A 22,185-nucleotide genomic window follows, 5' to 3' on the forward strand; every position below is an offset into this window, starting at 1 on the left:
TATACACTGAACACAAGAATATTCATGCACAAAGGCTTGATGTTTGCAAATCTAAATCAATTAATAATAAAAGTAAGCACACATTCATAAATATACATAATTAGGTGAGCTTCTCATAAAATGTTTACAAATGGTCAGTTCGATAGCCCTGTTATAGTGTGTGTGTGTGTGTGTGTGTCTGACATGCATTTTTAATTATTATTTATTCTTTGTTGACTAGGTTAGTCCCAATAAGCTGATGGCTTCTTTTCGGGGAAGACTCAAGGTGGCATTTATACAACTGAAACATAAATGCATATTTATATATGTACATACAGACGCACGGATATGACCGCATACAAATACACTAAAATACAGACTGTGCTGTCAGTATTTAAATCAGGTGAGTTGTGACACTAAGTCAAAGAATAAACACATATATTGTGATTTAATTATTAACTTTAAGTATTTACTAAATAGTTAATGTAATCTAATGAAATATGTTCTGTTTTAAAAGTGCATTTTTCAAGGAATGACATGTCCAATTTAGGAGGGACTTGAGTTGATAGGACAGGAAAACTGTTGAGCATTTTAATTTAAGACTAAACATAATTTACTTGCAAAAAGTCCTTGGCTTTCCATTCTGTGCCACACCAGTGAGGATATTAGCCAGTCTGATATAGACTGGGACCTCCAATTTAAGGGCTGGGTGACCACGAGAACCTGAAGGCAAGCACACACTTTGTTTTAAAGGTACAAAGTAGCAGCCTCTATTAAATTTTAATTAGGGTTTTAAAGACCTCAGTGTATGTACAATAGCATGTTAGTGGTAGTGTATGAGAGACTGGTCTACTACAGTTCCTTATAGTGTAAAGGGCAGCTATTAACAGGACAGAACAGTGTGAAATGCAGCTTCTCCATTCACAAATGCAACCTCCTGGGGTCAGTGCTAGTGTGAAAGCCTAAGAAGTTACCAGTGTGAAAGGAGGCTTCCCACTGAAATCAACTAGCAGGGAAGATTGCACTTTCTGAACAGTGTGAAAAACTTGAAACTGTTGAATGTGTCTGTGAATTCACACTGTGGAACAGTTTAAGCTGTTTGGCATCTATGTTAATGAGTTTCTCTAGCTCTCTAGGACTGTTTCCCACGGCTCTGTGAATGTCCTTCTTCCTGTTGGTTCACACACAAAATATCATGAACAATTGGATTCCTCCTGCCAGGTCCCTAGAATGCCTGCAAGGTAAAGAAAACGTGATCCAATGTACCATTTATTTATATAACTTCTCAATCACATCCATTCTATAGCGAAAATCCTTAAAAAGGCATAACAGCAGAAAAACAATTTATGTATTCTGTTTCCTTCACTGTACATTCACTACGCTGACAGAAGCTGTATTGCTAGACAGCACTTTGCATGCTAATTTTTTTTTTAACTATCAGCCTGTGTTTGCTAACTAGGGAGGACCACTTAGCCCACATCTTGTCTGCCCTGTTCATGGATACTGCTTAGCCATCATTAAAAATCTGCAATGTTAATTCTGCTTGCTCCCTTAATGCTAGACTGAACTGATATATCTGCTGTGTTGAATTACAGAGATTCGTTGTTGAAGTTCTTCATGGATTGCCACCCCATAAAGTAATTTTGCAAGTAGGGTTACCACCTGTCCCACTTTGCGAGGGACAGTCCCTCTTTGGGCAGTTGTGTCCTGACAAAAAATATTAAAAATGGCAAATGTCCTAAGATTGTAGGACATAATTATGTCCCATATTTTATGTAATAGTTGCATAAAATAGTTATTCTGTATTTAAAATACCTGTTACAAGAAACAGAATAAGCAACTAAAATGCTACAAGAATAAGCTTTTATTTAGGCAAAAAAGTTAAGTTCTATCCTTTGTACTGACCGTGGGTATGTGCCGGCCTGTAAAATCTGATGTGTGTCCCGAAAATGTCCCACTTTGGCCATTTGAAAAGGTGGCAACCCTATTTGCAAGCCACAAAACACCCCAGTATGAGAAGTTTCAATTGCATTCACTTCCCTCCTGTGGCAAATGAAATGGCTGTAATACTTAATGTGAATGTCATTAAAACAACAGAAGGCTGTGAGTTCTATTCTGACAACAGGTAGATCAATAGCTGACAATGTAGTGCAGCAGAAAACAGCTGCACTCTTGAGTATGTCATTCCTCGGGTGAGATGTTAAACCAAGGCGACATCTGCTTTAATTGGTGATAGCTCAAGTGGATGTAAAAGATCCCACGGCACCTATAAAAAAAAGTAGGGGAAGTTCCCTGATACCATTGCCAAATTTCCCTTAGTAGTACAAATACCACCTCGGGTTTCCCCTGAAGTTAGACCACTAGCCATGTGGGACTAATCTAGTCAACAAAGAATACATAAAAATAAAGAAAGAATGAATGGGCTTCCCCCTAATCCCTAAAGGTATACCAAAAATGAGAAGCGACAGACCTGCTTTATTTATTTAATATTTGTTCACCAGGTAATTGACCCTTAACAGGCACGACTGCAAGTGCTCAGACAACTGCAATGCACTGCACAGCCTTCCTTCCTCCCTGCAAATAAAGTACCATATCCTAGCCTGTTCAAGAACTGACCAGATGTTGGTCATCTGCTTACCAAAGTATTAAGAGAACTTTAATGAAATATTCTGAGTAGATACTACATGTTTAACAATTTTATTTATTTTGCGTGTTTTCAATACTGTGCTGTCCATTCAGATTGTGGCCCATTTTCAACAAAGATCAAGACAGAAAAGGACCACAGGGAAATACGAAAATGCAAATAGACAATGATATTAAAGACAATGACATTACAGAAAAGACTTGATTTAAAACATATAGTTAATCATGTCAACACAAAGAGAGAGAGTTATGCAGGAAATATCAGTTAACTACAGAAAATTATTTCTGCCCAGTTGCAGTTATAAGTAAGAAATGTTATCGATACTTGATGGCTTAACATGCATTGTGTGATAAGGATATCAGCTGGATTTTGTATTAGCTTCTTAATAAGACTCAAAAGACAAGAGACCACCATCCTTATTTGTGTCCACAGTGACAAGCACAGTGGTTGCAGTGATGCAGCAGTTAGAGTTGTCGCCTCACAGCAAGAGGCTTTCCGGTTTGATTTTCAGCTGCAGCGCATTCTGTGCGGAGTCTGCATGTCCTCCCCATGGTCGAGTGTATTTAAGGACATACAGGTAGGTGCGTGGGTGTGCGTTCATTGAAGGTTGGGCGCCGGGCTGGCAACTCGACACCGTAAAAATTCACTGCCAATCATTTGTGGACTGGAGTTCCACTATGGCGACCCCTAACTGGGAAAAGCCAAAAAAACAATTAGTGAGCAGCAAGCACCTGCCAGCAAAGGTTCACATACTCTCAGTAGTTGCAAACATTACCTCAGGCATGAGGGCACATTTATTTTATTTATTTATTGCTATTGCTGACTAGGACAGCCTCACTGGGCGGAAAATCCATTTTTGGCAGAGACCAACGAAGAAAAGCTTCAAAGGACAGAGAGAGAGAGAGAGAGAGAGAAAGTAGCATACATATACATAGCATAGTGTAAAGAATCATTTGAGCATACAATGAGAATAAAACAATGATTGTTTGAAAACAATAGTAAAAAAACATAAGCATTGACAAGACACAAACAACGATACGAGAAGTCATTCAAAGTTAAATCAGAATGAACATTTAGACAAAGAAAGTTTAGACCCATAATGTTTTACAACAGTAAAACAGTGGAAAGTGAACTTTTGTAACAATGTACAGTTGAGGATTTAATATGGAAAGCTAGGTAAGAACTGTTGTATAGTAAAAAATGAGAAATGAAAAACAAAATTTGGGCTGTCAGAAAAAGGTTGGTATTGATGTTTCTTATTTATCTGCATATTTAAAATAATATCTTGCTGTGTATATATCTGTGATACAGAGTGGTAAGTACCTCTACTCCTTACATTCCATACCATGGGACATTTTACAGTCACCTGTAGTACTGCCCCTAACTGAAGCAGATGAGACTTCAACTTAACATCTTGGGAATTCAGAGAGCTCTGAGTCTGCACTCCAACGGCATCAGGATAGTAGCAACTCCCCGCCACCCCCACACACACCATCACATATTAAGGATAAAATAAGACAGTTTTAACGTTTCATTTAGAGAAGAAAAGGGAAGAAGGGATCACCAGCTAACATATGTACTAGCACAATCTTCAGACATTGGGCAGTGCAGTGATGCAGCGCTTAAGGTTGTGCCTTCTGTGCGGAGTCTACATGTCCTCTCTGCGTTCGTGTGCTTTCTCCAGATATTCCTGATGTTCTTCATGTTTCACTGTTGCAGTCGTCACCTGTGGGTTATCCCTGCTGTGGTAACCCTCAGTCGGCCTGAATACCAGAGTCAATGTTTTTCTGCATCAGCTGCTGTCATCTGCAGACTGACGTCAGGTCATCAGTGCTACAAAGCAAGGCAGCTGACACCATTACATTAGTCTTTCTTGCCGTGCAGTCCATAGCAGAAGCAGTTTGCAAGTGTGCTAGTCAGTCGCTACCAGAATTTGGATCACAGCTGAAAATGTCTAAAGCTAAGTACCCCGTTGGGGAAATTTTTTTCTTGCCCTAACCGATGTCCGAAATAGTTAACAATTGTCTCACCTGTGGAAAGCAAATCCCACACCGAGACTTCTATTTTTACTGTGCCACTTGTTTAGGCCCAGACCACAACGTAGCCCGCTGTCAGTTCTGTGCCCTCTTTAACGCAAGAACTTTTCATCAGTGAGCTCTTTTTGTAGATAGCTATTTTTGTCCTCCATCTTCTCATATGGCATTGTTTAGCGAACAATCAGCAGAACCTCTGAAAAAGCATAAGGATAAGGATAGAGACAGACCGCACAAGGCCAAGCCTTCCGACGACGACTCCGCTGAACAGGTCGTCAGTACTCTGGAATTCAGTGAGGCACTTTCACAGCCCCTGATGTTCGATGCGATTGCCATGCAGGTCTCTGCTGAGACCCTTTCGGAATCTGGTATGTCACAGAAATCTTCTTCGTCTTCAGAGCCTTTGGCGGTCTCTGCCTCGGTTGGGTCCGGAGCCGCTAAGCAGGTACCGATTTCTGAGGATGTCTTTTGCACTACCGATTCCAGTCAGAAAAGTACAGTTTTGTACCTACCATAAATGTAGATGTTCGAGGATCCACATTGCTGCAGTCCTAACTATTGGGTAGTCCGCTGTCCAGTCGGCCCGAATACCAAAGTATATGGCTGACGTCGGTCAGGGCGCATTAGACTGACGTCAGTACGTCAGGGTACTAATGCGCATGACCGACGTCATATCCTCAGTCTTTTCTTGCCCCAGATGTCAGAAGACCCTGAAAAGATAAGGCCAAAACCAAAACTCCCAACATATCTGCACCAAAATATATATATATATACAAAATATACAAAATTAGCAGAATATAACCTCACCTACACAACCACCCCTAAACACAGAGGGGAAGGAGGGAGGGAAAATTGGACTGCAGCAATGTGGATCCTCGAACATCTACATTTATGGTAGGTACAAAACTGTACTATGTTCTTCATTCCACATTGCTGCAGTCCTAACTATTGGGTAGAATCCCAAAGCAGAGGTAAGGGAGGCTGGCAAATCATAAGGAAGCAGGAGCTGATAACATGCCTTGCAAAATAGCTGTGGCAAAACCAGCCCTAGACTTAGAGTAGAGAGGAAGGTGGTAATGCTTAGAGAAAGTATGCACTGAACTCCAAGTAGCTGCCTCCAAAATATCCTTAGTTGCCACCCCCCTTAAAAAAGCTGTTGAAGTGGCAGTAGCCCTAGTGGAATGAGGCCTAATCCCAGCTGGAATCTCCTTGCCATGATGGGAATAACAAAATGCAATGCAAAACCCAATCCACCTAGAAATAGTTTGTTTTGACACAGGCTTGCCCTGAGAACTCAAAGCAAAAGAAACAAACAACTGCTGAGACTGCCTAAAATCCTTAGTCCTGCTCAAATAATAACGCAATTGCCTGTGTACATCTAAAGTGTGCAAAATCTTTTTCCCTTTATTTTGGGGATCTGCATAAAACGTAGGCAAATGAATAGTTTGGTTTAAAGCCACACTAGAAACCACTTTAGGCATAAAGGAAGGATTAGTACGTAATGATACCCTATCCTTATGAAAAATCAAAAAAGGCTCAACCACCATAAGGGCCTGTAACTCAGAAACCCTTCTTGCAGAAGTAATGGCCAACAAAAAAGCAGTCTTCCATGACAAGTATTTCAGTTCAGCAGTAGCTGCAGGCTCAAAAGGTTGTAGAGTAAGTTTCTCCAACACAAAATTGAGATCCCAAGCAGGAGTAGGAGCTCTACGTGGGGGTCTTATATTCTTTGCCCTCTAAGAAATTGCTTGAACAAAGGATGTGAAAACAATGGTGGGTCACAATCATAGTGAGCTGAAATTGCTGCAGCATGAATCTTAATGGAAGAGAAAGACAAACCTTTGTCCAATAACTCAGTAAGATATTGAAGAGCCACACTCAAATTAGGCTCTGAAATCTCCAAATTCTTTGCTGCAGTCCAAAATAAAAATCTCTTCCATTTTTCTGCGTACACTTTCCTTGTACTAGGTCTTCTGGCTTCCATAATCACATTTAAAACTTGTTGAGGAAGTTGAGACCTGCTGTCTTTCAAAACAGAATATGCCAGGCTGTTAGATGAAGAGAGTGAAGCTTGACATTGAGCAGACAACCGTCCTTCTGAGACAACAGATGTGGAATCAAGGGTAAAGGCCAAGGAGGCTTCTTTACCAGACTCCTCAGTAATGGGTACCAGTGCTGCCGAGGCCAATCTGGAGCTATTAAAATCATCCATGGCTTGTCTTGTCTGACTTTTAGAAGCACCTTTGGAAGAAGAGGCAGAGGTGGAAAGGCATACACATGAAGATTTTTCCAACTGAAAGAAAGAGCATCCACTTTCCAAGCTGTGTGATGAAACCTCTTTGTGCAAAACTTTGGCAGCTGGTGGTTTAGTGGAGAAGCGAACAGATCTATGTCTGGAGTTCCCCAGGACACTGTCAACTTTTGAAATACATGAAGATCCAGTTTCCACTCGTGGGGATCCATGATTTGTCTGCTTAACACATCTGCTAAGGAGTTCTGTGCTCCCGGCAGAAACCTTGCCTGAAGAGTTAGTTGCAAGCTTAGCGCAGTCTCCCATAAAATCATTGCTTGCCTGCAAATGGTAAGAATGTGTTCCCCCTTGTTTGTTGATGTACCACATGACAGTTGTGTTGTCTGTTAGAATCAACACCTGCCCTGGAAGAAGTAACTTCTTGAAAGCCATTAATGCAAACTGGACTGCTAACATCTCCTTCATGTTGATATGTAGATGCTGTAGTCTGGCAGGCCACTTGTCTTGTATCCACTTTCCATTTAGATGAGCTCCCCAAGCAATGTCTGAGGCATCTGTCGTTAGAATTTGACTCGCCTCTGGCCGGGTCACAGAGAGTCCCTTGTTTAGGTGACATTCCTGAGCCCACCACAAGAATTCCTTTTGAATGCAAGGTATTATTTGAATGACAGTGTCCAAATCCTGGCAGTGCTGTGTCCATACATTTTGAGATACCATTGTAGCTTCCTCATATGCAGTTTGGCATTGGGAAGCACCAGAATACAAGATGCCATGAACCCTAAGGCTTGAAGGACTGTCCTTGCAGTCAGCCCGGACTGAAGAGATAGTTGATGGAAGTAACTGGAAAGATTCTTTTGTTTGTCCGGGGTTAAAAAGGCCATCTGGGCTGCTGTATTCAGTCTCACACCCAGAAAGCACATGTCTTGAGAGGGTACTAGACTGGACTTTATTTCGTTCACAGAATACCCTAGGCATCTTAGCACTGCTATGACATATTCCAAATGCTGTAGAAGGTCTTCCTTTTCTTGAGCCAGAATCAGGCAATCGTCCAAGTAAGGATAGATTTGAATTCCTTTTAGCCTGAAGTAAGCTATCACTGGAGCCAGAACCTTTGTGAATACTCTGGGCAGTAGATAAGCCAAAGGGCAATGCAGAGAACTGATAATGAGAATTTCCAGCTCGAACACGCAGATACTTTCTGCAACTTAGTCTTATAGGCACATGAAGGTAAGCTTCCTTGAGATCTAAAGTTACCATCCAGTGATCCTTGCCCAGCAGAGGTAAAAGCTGTTGTAACGTCAACATTTTGAACTTGGGAATGTCCAGATAAGTGTTGAGGATAGATAAATCCAAAATTGGTCTCCACGTGTTCCCCTTCTTCGGTACTAGGAACAGGCGAGAATAAAACCCTAGGCCCCTTTCTGGCACAGGAACCGGCTGAATGGCCCCTATTTGGAGTAACTGAGAAATTTGCTTGTGAGCCTCTTGTCTTTGTAGTGGAGGAATGTCTGGCATGCCTTTGAAAGGAGGCAAGGTATGGAAATAAAACTTGTAACCGTGGTGAATAATATCCAGAACCCATTTGTCTTGGGTAATTAAATCCCAATTTTCTTTGAAAAGAGACAGTCTTCCTCCTAGAGGTGCCGCCAGGCGAGAAGGTACTGGCAGCTGAAAAGGCAGGTCATTGGGTCTGCTTACGAAAGGACTGACCCCTGCCCTCACCAGAAGTCTGAGCAGGTGAACTCCCTGTCCTAGGCCTAAAAGCACCTTGAGCTCTGCCCCTACCACGTCTAGACCTACCCCTAGACTGGGAATCATAAGCAGGATAAGTCCATCCCTTAGCAGGCCAATTTCTACTAAACTTCGGAGGCTGCACCTGCAAAAAATCCTTAACAGTTTGCATAGACTTAGCCTTGTCCTCCATCTTCTTTAAGACTGCTTCCACAGGCGAACCAAACAACACATCAGACTGTAAAGGAGCATCCAAAATCCTTGTCTTAACATGCTCAGCTAAGTTCTGATCTCTCAACCAGGCGTGCCTACGAAGAACAGAACCAGTGGCAGCCACCCTGGAGGAGGCCTGCACAGCATCAAAACCACATTGCAAGGAATGTTTACCCACTTGTTCAGACACATGAACTAAATCCTGCAACTCTTTACACTCAATACCTTCCGCCAGAGCATCCACCTTAGATTTCAACTGTGAAAGAAGATAATTCTGATATTTTAACATGTAAAACTGACAATTCAACGCCCTCATGGCTAAAGTGGAAGAAGTATACACTTTCTTTCCCCATCTATCCAAAGCCCTTGCCTCTTTATCAGGAGGGACAGGATTTTTAACAACTGAGGCCTTCACACCTTTAGGCCCCTGAGAGACAGTTTTCTGGTCTGCCCTAGGACTCTTAAAAAGATACTTATGAGCTTCAGGCACCCTATAATACCTATCCGGTTTAACTGGGGCAGGAGGCAAAGAATCCGGATTCAGGGAAGCCTCTGCAAAAACATCTTCCACCACATTCAAAACAGGAGGTATAGCTAAAGGCCTGTGCTGGGGTAAAAACAAGAATTCCCTAAGCCGTTTCCTGGAATCAGAGAAATCTTGACCTTCCCATTTAAAATGCTCCCTCATGGAATGCAGAGTCTCTGAAAATGAAAAATCCTCAGGAGGGGAAGCTGAAGGAGTAGAATCATCCACATCAGAATCAGAATAAGGAGGGTACTCCTGCAAGTCTTCAGCCGAAGACTCAGAAGCCTCCGAGCATTGCTCAAAACTCTCAAACTCAGATTCCACCCTAGGCCTCTTATCAGGAGGGGGCATGGAACCCCTTATCATAGTAATCAAATCCTCTGCCATCTTAAGCATATGTTTCTTAGGCAAAGACCCTGAAGTACTAGGAGAAACCCCCACTGAAGCAAAACTCGGCCTACCCCTCAAAGAAGCCTTGGAAACAGAAGGGGAGGCTCTGACCACCTTAGGAAGAGAGGGAAGAACAGCCACCTGAGAAGCCCCCTCAGCCTGGCCTACTTCCTGAGAGGATACATCCTGTAACAGTAAAGTCTCTCCCTGAGACTCCAAAGAAACACCTGGCAAAACCTCCGGCTCCACTGAGCCCTCTAAAGAACCGACGTCTGGGACTGTCGGTTCCTCCACTCTAGGCTTTGCTGTTTTGTCCTTGCGTTTTTTAGCCGAAGCCGGCGTCGGAGCATCCAACGGCATTTTATAATTACAACGCTTCCCAAACACTAACCTGGCACAGTCTAACCTTCTCTTAATAGTGCGTTTGTTAAATCTAGCACAAGAGCGGCATCCAACAACGTCGTGCTCAGGCCCTAAACAAGGTATACACAAAATATGGTAATCCCTATGAGGTATCTGTTTCCCACAAGAAATACAGTTATTCACTTTTTCTGACATCCGGTTAAATACTGAGGCAAGAAAAAAACAAAATATTCCCCAACGGGGTACTTAGCCAACTTTGATTCGGTCTGAAACCCTGGCTTCAGAAACTTTCAGAACGCCAACCTGCACTCGCAAAATTGCTTCTGCATCGGACCATGCGGCAAAAAAGACTGAGGATATGACGTCGGTCATGCGCATTAGTACCCTGACGTACTGACGTCAGTCTAATGCGCCCTGACCGACGTCAGCCATATACTTTGGTATTCGGGCCGACTGGACAGCGGACTACCCAATAGTTAGGACTGCAGCAATGTGGAATGAAGAACATCAGATGTCCTCTCTCCCAACTACCGCTAATCTCAGACCGATGACTTTTCTTAGGCCTAGAAGCCAGGCCACCCCTATGAAATCTTCCTCTAGACACCATCTTCCTCCTGCCCCTCCACCCCAGGCCCAGATGCTTAAGATGGCAGAAGATCTTATTTCCCTTATCAGGGCAGTCAGGCCTCTTCTTCTAAAAGGAAAAGTTACCCTTCTCCTGAAATATTGACAGAGCAAGTTTCCGAGGAATCAGATTATTCAGACTTGGAAGAGGATCAACAACCTCTTACTGCTTATGAGGATTCAGATGCAGAGGAATCCATCCCTTCTGCCTCCCCACCAGAAGACTTCTCCTTTGGGGAAATCCTCCATATCCTCAGGGAGCATTTCCAATGGGAATCTCAGGATTTCCCTCAGTCCAAGAAAAGGCTAAGAAAATTTCCAGACCTTCCGCAGCACAGACCCCTTGCCATCCCCCCTGTTTTAGATGTGGTGGATGATGTTTTCCTTGAATCCAGTTTAGCCCCGGATGCCCTTCCTCCTGCTCCCAGTAAGCCTGATAGGTGTTACAGAGTACTAGACACCCATAAATACCTGTACAGAAATCCTGCTGCAGACCTCGTGGTCATTACACAGGGCCCCAAAGGAGCCAGGACTAGTTCTGCAAAGAACTCTATTCCTTCTGTTAAAGATGCCAGCGCTCTTGACAGATGGGGTAAAGTATACACCTGAGCAACCTTAGCCATCAGAGCTCTCAACTGTCAGTTCCATATGTAAAATATCAACAGCACACTTTGGAACTATTAAAGCAAAATATTTCTACTTTTCCTGACTGTGCCAATTCTACGGAGTTAGCAGATTTACTGCATTCTACTTGTTAAGTGGCTAGGCACTCTTTACACTGTGGATATGATGCACTAGAAGCCTCTAGCAGGGCAGCAGTGCCTGGATCTGTCATTTGGAGACATGCATGGTTGAAGGAACAAACTCTACCTGATCATGTCCAGTCAAAGTTAATTGATGCACCTTTGGACAAAGACCGCTTGTTTGGGGAAAAAGCAGCAGAGGTGCTTAAAAAAACAGAAGACAAAGCAAAATCTATGCAAATAGTTAAAGACTTCTTTCAGGATCAGCTTCCTAGATTCAGCAGGAACTTTTCCTCTAAACACTGGTCCTTTCCTGCTCCCAGCAGACAGGGGCAAGCTAAGCCCCACAGGGACAGGCCCACCAGGTCCCTACAGTAGGGACAGCAGAGAACCAAGCAATGGACCACATCTGCCCCCAGAGCAGGGAGTTCTAAGACTTTTCTCTATGGCAAAAACTCACAATGACCCCCCCCCTGCCCCCCTCTCCCCCAAAAGCTCGGAGGAAGGCTGTCCCTCTGCAAAGAAAATTGAATGTCTGTAACCAAGGATCAATGGGTCTTAAAGATAATTTTACAGGGATACATATTCATTTTTAACGAACTACCAACTCCCAGAGGGTACCCAGACTTACCTCCCAATCAGTGGGCATAGGCTTTAAAGAAGGTCTGAATTCTCATAGACAAGGGGGCAGTAGAACCAGTACCCGCAGATCAAACAGGCAAAGGCTTTTATTCGAGGCTTTTCCTTGTTCCCAGAAAAGAGGGCAATTGGAGCCCCTTCCTAGATTTGTCCATGCTGAACACTTCCCTGGCAGTCCCCAAATTCAAAATGCTAACCTTGCAGCAGCTACTGCCAATGCTGACAAAAAATGCCTGGTTGGTGACCCTAGACCTAAATGATGCATACCTCCATATTCCCATAACGAGTCTTGCAGGAAATTCCTGTGTTTCAGAGCAGGCTCACAGCACTTTCAGTTTTCTGCTCTTCCCTTTGGCTTATCTACTGCTCCCAGGGTTTTCACCAAATGATTGAGCCCGGTCATAGCATTTTGCAGACAGAAAAACATTCAGATGTATCCCTATCTGGACGACTGCCTCATCCAGGCAGAGAGCAAAGAAAAGCTCCTGTAGGGCTTACTCTTCATCAAAACTCTTCTCACCTCCTTGGGATCCACCATCAATGAGAAGAAATCAAATCAGACTCCTTCCAGGAATATCATTTTCCTGGGAGCTCTGCTGGACACAGCATCCCAAATGGCCTTCCTACCCCCAGAAAAGCAGAGCTTCTTGCCTCCCTACTTTACCCAGCTGGCATCCCAAAGTCAGCTCACAGCAAGGACATTCTTGTAAACCTTGGGATACATGGCTTCTTGCATCCTTCCGATTCCTCTAGCCAGACTGCACATGAGGAAACTTCAGTGGTACCTAAGCAACCTTTGGTGCCAGCATTCACAAACTCTGGAGATCTTTCTCCCTCTGATCCCCTCTATAAGGGCAGAGTTGCTCTGGTGGACAGAGGCATGTGCCACTAACCAGGGTCTCCCCTTCATCCACTGCCCCACAGGCCAGACTTTTACCACCGATGCTTCAGATGTCGCTTGGGGCACCCATATAGGAGGCAGGTGCACCCAGGGTCTTTGGGATGCTCATCACATTCCCTTGCATATCAACCAGAAGGAAATGACTGCAGTACAGAAGGCTTTGACATTCTTCCAGCCTCATTTCAGGCCAGGGGTTCTCCTTGTTAAAACAGACAACACCACAGTGATGTAGTATATCAACAAACAGGGAGGGACACAATCTTACCCCTTGTGCAGGCTAGCCATGAACCTCTGGCTGACGGCCTCCTCCATGGGATTACTCCTTATAGCCCAATACCTGCCAGGAATCAACAAAACCCTGGCTGACCACTTAAGAAGACACATGGTGGACCTCCACAAATGGCATCTCCACAGAAAAATCTTTGGGCAGGTCACTCAAGTGTGGGGAAACCCAGAGGTGGATCTTTCTGCTTCGCACCTCAGCCATCAACTAAAGAAATTTTGCACCAGGGAGTATCACCACCTAGCATGGAAGGTGGATGCCTTAACCTTCCCATGGAACTCTCTGTTTGTGTACTCCTTCCTCCCTTCTGCCTCTTATTCCCAAGGTACTCATCAAGATCAGGGAGGACGGGCACAAGGCCATCCTCATTGCTCGGGATTGTCCCAGGCAACATTGGTACTCCTTGTTGCGCAGCTTCACATCACATCCTCCCAGGCAGCTTCCCCAGATCCATAACCTCTTGACTCAAGCAGGGGGGGAAATGCTGAACCCAGATTTGCAGGCTATCAGCATGGCTGATACTCCCAAGGTAAGGGAAGGGCTTCTGCTAAGCAAGCAGGTCCTAGACATTATCACAGAGGCCAGAAGGCCCAGCAGCAGAAGATCTTACACAGGGAAGTGGAAAAGATTCTGCTCCTGGTACCAGTCCAGAGGAGCCAGTTCCTCCCAACCTTCTGTCCCTCTCATCCTGGACTAACGGAATTACTTAATAGTGGACTCTCCCTCTCTTCGGTTAAGATCAACGCTTCAACCATTTCTGCTCAGTTTAACACAGACCAGCCCTTGTTCTCTCACCCTTAGATTAAGCAATTCTTCAGAGGCGCTTTTATCATCAGGCCTCCCACACTAGCCTGGGATCTTAACTTTGTTCTGGAAAAGCTGACCTTACCCCCCTTCAAACCTGCTGCTTCAGCAGAACTGAAAGTCCTCTCCTGGAAGACTGCTTTTTGCTAGCCATCACTTCAGCCAGAAGGGTCTCTGAGTTTCAGGCACTGATGGCCATTGAACACTTCATCATTTTCCATGCAGACAGGGTGTCCCTTAGGACTAACCCCTCCTTCATGCCCATGGTGATATCTAATGTGACTATAAACCAGGCCATTCACCTGTCTATCTTCTTCCCCAACCCTCAAAACAAGGGGGAAAGAATTATGTACTCTCTGGACGTGTACAGGCAGTTCAGATACTACCTGGACCGTACTAAACCCTTCAGAAAAATGGACCAACTTCTTGTTAGTTTTGCCTTATGGGCAGAGGGGAAGCCCATCTCCAAGCAGACTATCTCTAAATGAATATCACACTGTATCCATTTCTGCTACAGTTTTCATGGGAAACCTCCCCCTAAGTCTGTTCGTACCCATTCCACTAGGGCAGCCCCCACTTCCACAGCATTCTTCAGAGGAGTCCCTACCAGGGACATCTTGGAAGCTGCCACCTGGACCTCTGTCCATACCTTTACAAAGCATTATCACACTCCTCTTTTCTCTAAGGCTAGGCAGGGTTTGCATCTGCAGTACTGCAGGGCCTCCTTACCCCTGCCTAGGTCTCTAGACTATCCTGCCACCCCTCTCTTCAGCTTTGGGAATCTTCCCACAGGTGATGACTGCAACAGTGAATACACTCAAACATCTACATTTATGGTAAGTGTACACGACTGTAACATTTAAAAATTGGGCACTAACTGCATAGGTGTAGATGGATGACAACATGTAAAGAAGTGATAGTCACACTGCTGCAACCTTTCTTTGACACATCTGGAGTTGTGTTCAAGCTACTTTTCTTACTGAAAAGCAATCAATTACTGTGAAAAAAAAAAAAACATATATATGTTTTTTTATTTTTTTATTTTTATAAATATTCACTGACAAATGGTTAAATCCTTTAGAGGTGACCACTTTCAAAAATATAGTCATTTGGGTTATTTGTGATCCCTGTATGTAAATGGCTGCCCTTCTGAAACTGTCTGAAATACTCTTGTGATATTTCAAGGAATTATACAGGGGTACTTATGTGGGCAGCCTCGGTGGTGCAGCAGTTAGCGTTGCTGCCTCACAGCAAGAGGTTCTCCGGTTCGATTCTCGGCTGGGGTGCCTTCTGTGTGGAGTCTGCATGTCCTCCCTGTGGTCGTGTGGGTTTCCTCCAGGTGCTCCGGTTTCCTCCCACATCCCAAAGACATGCAGTAGGTGGATTGGACACTCTAAATTGGCCCTAGGTGTGAGTGTGTGCATGTGTGTGTGTGTGTGCGCCTTCTGTGGAAGGTTGGGCACCGGGCTGGCAACTCGACTCTGTAAAACTCCACTGCCAGTCATGAGCGGACAGATGATCCGCTGTGGCGACCCCTAACCGGGAAAAGCTGAAAGAAAAAGAAGAATACAGGGGTGCTTATGTACAGAATACAGACTATACTGCTAGACTGAAAGGCAGAACATCAGCTGCATTCTGAATGTCACAAGGGAGGGGGATGTTGTCTGTGAGGAATATTGTCTTTGATCTAAGTTTTCCACAGGAAACTGACTGAAAGGCAAACACAAGGCTGCCATAGGTGATGCCAGTATTAAGTAGCACATCCAAAACAACAGAAATATACAAAACTTGATACAAATTTTGGCCTGCTTAAACATTTTTGAAGGTCTGCTTTCTGTCCTCTAATAAATACTGTAAGTGCTTATAATATTTTTATTTATTGTTTTCCACTATATAAAATGTGCAAAACTCATCTTATGGACGGCTCCCCCTTAACCCCAACAGCCAAAAACACCACAGGGTTTTCATCAATCATGTTATTTCATATTACCTTAATCAACGAAATACCAAACTTCCATTATGAAGGGAAGCCATCATCGCATCTATTACCCCCCCCCCAAACCTGAAAAAAGTCAGCATGATATGTTCAATTTTTGGTGTGTGGTGATTGCAAAGAAAGTTTCACTAAAATACTTTAGTTCAATAACTTTTTGGAAGAAAAAAATACAATTATTTTCCTGCTGAAATGTTCTTGGATGGGTTCTGCCACTGTATGCCCAGGAAGCCAGTAATTTACACAAACTTAACAACTTTAATGTAACTTTTTATGCATCATCTTTTATAAGGAATAAAAATGTCACTTCTATACAGAAATACATGCCTTTTAAGCCTGACAGCACAGCGGAACTACATACATATTTATGTTTTTGATGGCTTTCAGATTTGCAAGCTTCCACAGAATTGAAAGGAATACTTTTATTTTACCCTTATTGTTCAGGAAGGGAGCAGGGTAGAAGCTCAGACACTTGTACATGCAGAAAATGAAGTGCAGTACAGTTTTGTTAGATACTAAATCCAACAGTGCATCAGCTCAGAGAATTCCCATTTCTCTAAGGTACAGTAATCTCAGAGTAAGCAAAGTAAAGTTAAGGCGTGTAGATTGCGCAAGCAGCAAAGCCACCCTTCAAAATAAGCTTATTCATTTTTAGTAAGTTTGAATGTTTGCGGTTGCTGTGGTAAACTGTACTTAAGTGCTTTCAAATCTGAGTGATGAACAGTTTACAAGATTCTCTTCTTTGGGACTACACAAATCCTCTTTTTCCTGGTCTGCCCTGCTTCTTTCCAGAACAATAAGTACAAAATAAAAAGATTCCTATTAATTTTTTATTTTTATTTTTTTTGCAGGTTTGCAAATCTGAAAGCTATCAAAACCATAAATATGTAGGACTAAACTTCAAAACAGACTATCTTCTTTAGGAGCAGAAGTATCTATCATAACTGGATGGGTAACAGAAAATATACCCCTGGGATTCAACCCATGTCCCTGCTGGACAGGGGCATCGAGTGCTGATTTGTCTAAAGGGCCTCAGGGCCAATAGCCTAGTAACCTCCTACCCCGACAGCTACCTATCTGGTAGGCATCAGGCGGTCAAATGGAATACTGGCATCTGGCCCTTCTTTTCTGTATCTGTGTAGGCATCTCCCAAGAAATTAACTTTACTCCACATCTGTTCCAACATTTTCATAAACAACTTACATAAATCCAGTTAACATGCCGCCATCATTCAGTATGCAGTCAGTCCACACTCATCTGTTCCACTAAGAACCTAGAAAAGCAAAAGCGGCTAATTTAGGTGTCCCTTTCTGTTGAGGCACAATTTCATGACTCCCAGCGATTTATAACTTTTCTTAAACCCCTCCCCAAAAAGCAAACTAATCTTGTTCACACCCAAACCATACAGTGATTACAAAACCTAATTCTTATCTTCAGTACCATAACAGAAACAGTAATCTATACCAAACTCTTAGGGGTCATTATTGATGAAAGATGGAAAAAAAAATTTCGCACCCTCTAAAGGATAAAACCCTAGTTAACAAAGCCAGAAAACATAGTAACAGCCTGGTTAGTCCCAAACCTTCTCTATGTAGCTCCCATATTTTTGCCAAGTTTGTAGTCAATCCTATCTGTCCAAGCAGTGCTACAACAACACAGCAAAGTTTAATGCCAATATACCCCACAAACCACACCACTGTTTAACTTCAAAACAATTCTGTTGTGACTAAATTCTCTCACTGCTTAGCCTATTCAACTATTAATCACTGATAATTCATTTATAGAACAGTAGAATGCCTAAGCCTGGCCCATATTCTCCTGCAGCAAACAGTGATCAGAACTCTTCGCTCAAGAGACAAACTCCTATTGAATGTACTACACCCAACAACTGAGCAGGTGACTATTTTTACTACTGCCATGTCCCTAAAATATGGGATTCTATCTGGCTGTCTCTAAACTTATTAGTTATCTTAAAATCCTTTAAATAGTAAGTAAAACACAGCTGATTTATTTATTTACTTTTATTTATTTTACATTTGTTGACCGGGATAGTCCGACTGGATACATGTCCATTTTCAGCGGAGGCCCGGGGAGAAAAGCTCCAAAATAATAATAATAATAGTAATAGTACAATAATATTCCAAGAGAGCAAAGGATATAGATACAATATATCAGATAGTTCACCACAGTAGGAACACATAGACATATGCTAAATGTTAATAGAGTGAAAAAAATGAGATAGAATCATTTCACCTCACCAGCTAATCTGCTATCCGTAACCCAGAATCACATTAGGGAAACTACAGTGCAGAGAAATGATAAACTCAGCAGGCATAACTGTACATTATATGACACATCAGATGAGTGGAGTATCTGCTTGCTGATAGTCTACTAGCTAAGAAAAGACCAAAAAGCTGAATTAAGTTAGTCAGGGTTTAGGCATGGACAGAGCCAGTTAGCTCTTAAGTATTTTTTTAGGCCTTTTTTAAATAGGGGAAGAGATAGTTCTTGGGAAAGGTTTGCTGGAAGAAGGTTCCAAATTTTACCCACTGAGTTAGCAAACAGGGAATCACCTGCTGTATTATTGGATTTTAGGGTTTGGACTGATGGCTTGTTGGAAGAATGAAGTGGCCTGATAGCATTATGTTGGCTAATAATGCTCTTAAGGCTTAGGGTATTGTCCGGATGGTTTGTGAGCTACTGTGAGCTGGTTAAGCTTTAGTAGGGAAGGAAATTCCAGCAAGTCAAGTTCAGTTAGGTTTTTGCAGTGGTGCGTCCTGTATGCCATACCTGTGGCGAATCTAGTTATATGGTAGTAACAGGAAGCTAGTTTGCTGAGGTTAGCTTTAGAGAGGTTTGTAAATACTAGTGAGGCATAAAGGAGAGTGGAAAGAAGATAGGTTCGGGCAATAGCAACCCTAGCAAAAGGGGTTAGGAAAGATTTGGCCTTGTATAGGGATCCTATTTTTTTGTTGACAGACTTAATGGTGTGGTCTATCTGAGCATCAAATTTGAGTTTAGTATCTATTATTACTCCTAGGAGCTTAGTTTGGTTATCAGGGGAGATGACGGTACCATTGTTAGACTTAATATTAAATATTGGATGAGTGGATCTAGAGGTGAAAGAGAAAAGCAGCAGCTTGGTTTTGTTGGGATTCAAGAGAAGTTGTCGATCAGTTAGCCAGTTTTCTATACTGTTAAAAGTATTCTGGGTTACGGATAGCAGATTAGCTGGTGAGGTGGAAGAGCAAATCAGCGTGGAATCATAAGCATATTGGATACATTGTGCATTTGGGATAGTAGTATTAAGGTAATTTATGAAGATAGAGAAGAGGAGGGGACCAAGAATGGAGCCCTGAGGAACTGCTAAGGTGAACGGGAGATGTGACGACAGTTTGTCCTGCCATAAGACAGCCTGCTGTCTACCCCTTGGATAGGACTGAAACCATTGTAGAGAGTGATGGTCCAGAAAGACAACTTTCAGGGTACTAAGCAAAAGTTGATGACTGACCATATCAAAGGCCTTAGAGAGGTCCAGAAAGAGAGCAGATGATAGCATGTTGTTGTTGCAATTAAGATTGATGACACTGGTGAATGATAAGAGGGCTGATGTGGTGCTATGGTGTGGTCTGAAACCATGCTGAGACTCTGTGAGAAATTTATTGTGGTTGAGGTAGTGCATTAGTTGTATGTGGACATACTTTTCCAAAAGTTTTGCTAGAGGTGAGAGAATGGCTATGAGCCTATAGTTGGACAATTTTGTGAAACTACCTCCTTTATGTAGGGGTATTACATGTGAAATTTTCCATATTGATGGAATGGTTGCCTTGGAAATGGATCTATTAATGAGGGCGGAGACTGGGATAGAGATGGCCTCAGCAGCTAATTGCAGAAATTCAGCTGGAAGGTGATCTGCTGCTAGGGAAGTGGGTTTAGGTTTTTTGAGAAGGGTTCGTATTAGGGTAGTAGGGATAGGTTGGAAGCTAAAGGAGAAATGGGTTGCAGGAAGTTTTGAGCTATCTGATTTGTTATTTGTAGTATGACTGGGGGGGAGCTGGGTGAGGGGGATTAGGCTTGGTAGAAGTGAGTTGGGTGGCTAGTGTCTGGATAGCTTCTGTAAAGAAGCTATTAAATGCGTTCGCAATAGCCACTGGTGTTTCGTCAAGGGCAACTGATGCAGTGGGAGTGGTAGTATGACCTGGATGGAGAAGGTTATTTATTCCAGCCTAGAACTTTTGGGGTTTATTTTGATGCTTTTATTGTAGGTGGGTATAGTAATATTTTTTGTCTGATATGATGGATTTTGTAGCATCATTCCTTATTTGACTGTATCTGATGAGATCTATAGGGTCTCTAGTATTATGCCAAGTTGACCACACCTTGCTCCTATGAGTTATTTTGGTTTTTGTATGTCTAGTTAGACATGGTGCAGTTCTATTTCTGGCACGGACGGTGTGAATAGGGGCATGGGAGTTAAGGATATTGAGGAATTTAGTATTAAAGAAAGCCACAGCCTCATCTAGTGGGAATCTTTTATGTTCAGACCAGTTGTAAGCCTTGAGATCATGTAGAAAGTTATCTAGGTTAAAGTTTTTCTGTTTCTTGTCACTTTACAGGTGTGGTGATGGGTGATCTCAGCTTTGAATTTAATGATATAGGTGAGGCAGTGATCACTGAGGTCATCAGGTAGTGTGTGCCTGAATGGTGCATCTGTGGGTCACCATTAATCAGGATCCAAATCTAGGATACTAATACTACCTTTGCCATTATTTTTCTATATCTAGTGGGGGAGGATATGGTTTGGGTAAACACATGGAGGTTTAAGTGGTTGCTGCGGGCTTCGGAAGAACAAGTATTCCAGTCGATGTTAAAGTCACCTCAGACAACAGTTTCTTGGGGGCAGTTGCAGGCTAGCCAGTGTAATATATGTTCTAGACAGAAAAAAACTTTTCTTACACTGTTTAGGATACCGATGGAAAAATAGAATTAACGAGGTAAAGCCTTCGGTAATCCGCCACGGCAGGAATTTTCAGTTGAATAAAAGCAAGAACAATGTAATATTTATTCAAATTAAAAACTAAGAATGTATTAAAATAGTAAGATACAGTCCTTTAAAGTCAGATAAGCGCTTTCGGCAACTTGCCTTCTTCAGATCGTGTAACTAGGACTGTTGTTTCTCGCTTTTAAAGGAAGTATAACAAATACATTTCAAAATGCAGAAAACACCCTACAAGAAACCCAATCGTAAAAGTATTCAGCTTTTACATAATGACTTCAGTTGCAGTTCCCACCAAATAGAAGGGACACAGGCAATGCCTGTGAAAGACAACCAATCATGTTCATTGTAAGAGGACAAGCCTCCTCGTTCTACCAATCATGTCACTTTAAACTTAATGCAAGTGAAGTCCTATGCTAAAACATAATCTTTTGATTCGTGGTGTGCTCCTGCTTCTGACCAATCGCACCTTTAATGGAAGAGTAAAGATACTCTTTCCACCAATCGTGTAAGTTCTGATTTCAATACAAGTAAACAAATCATATCCATTACAGAGGGACAGGCCTCCTTGTCCTACCAATCAACCTACTTCAAATTTTGAACAAGGGAAATCCGTAGTAAATCATATGTCTTTTAGTTCGTGGTATGTCTCTGGCTTTTGTATAGGGTAAAATTCACATTGCTAGCATTCAGATTTAAACGGCATGATCACAATGGCACATATAAACCTGCCTCAAAGGCATTGCCTTTATGTAATAAGTTCTTTACCAAATATATAGTCCTGAGTTTTTTACGGACAAATGTAGAGCATATTAATTCTTTCAAGGTAATTCCGTTGTTATAGATTCCTTCTGCCAAGTCCATTCTTTAACAATAATAATGCTTCCAGTCTTCATGAGGTACTCACAAATATATTGGGAAAGCAAATCTGCTGTATAGCCAGTTAGCTCAAGAGATCAAATCTGTTGGAACTAAATACAATGTATGAGTGAAGACTCGACTGTCAATCTCATACTGGGAACAATCAGGGTTACTGAGAGGGTTAGTCCCTTTACTTATGGCCAATGGTATT

At 42.6% G+C, this 22,185-nt stretch overlaps 1 long non-coding RNA gene across 1 annotated transcript in view; it reads left to right on the top strand.

The window, feature by feature from the left end:
- Positions 1 to 224: 224 nt before the first annotated feature.
- Positions 225 to 22,185, top strand: part of LOC122791018 — a 226,555-nt gene continuing 204,594 nt past the window's right edge. The window contains exon 1 of the long non-coding RNA XR_006363062.1: positions 225 to 382. This is a non-coding gene — a long non-coding RNA (uncharacterized LOC122791018). The remainder of the gene's footprint in view (positions 383 to 22,185) is intronic.

Source organism: Protopterus annectens, chromosome 16.part0 (genome assembly GCF_019279795.1).
Source record: "Protopterus annectens isolate FY-2018-M chromosome 16.part0, PAN1.0, whole genome shotgun sequence".
NCBI classification, from domain to species: domain Eukaryota; kingdom Metazoa; phylum Chordata; order Ceratodontiformes; family Protopteridae; genus Protopterus; species Protopterus annectens.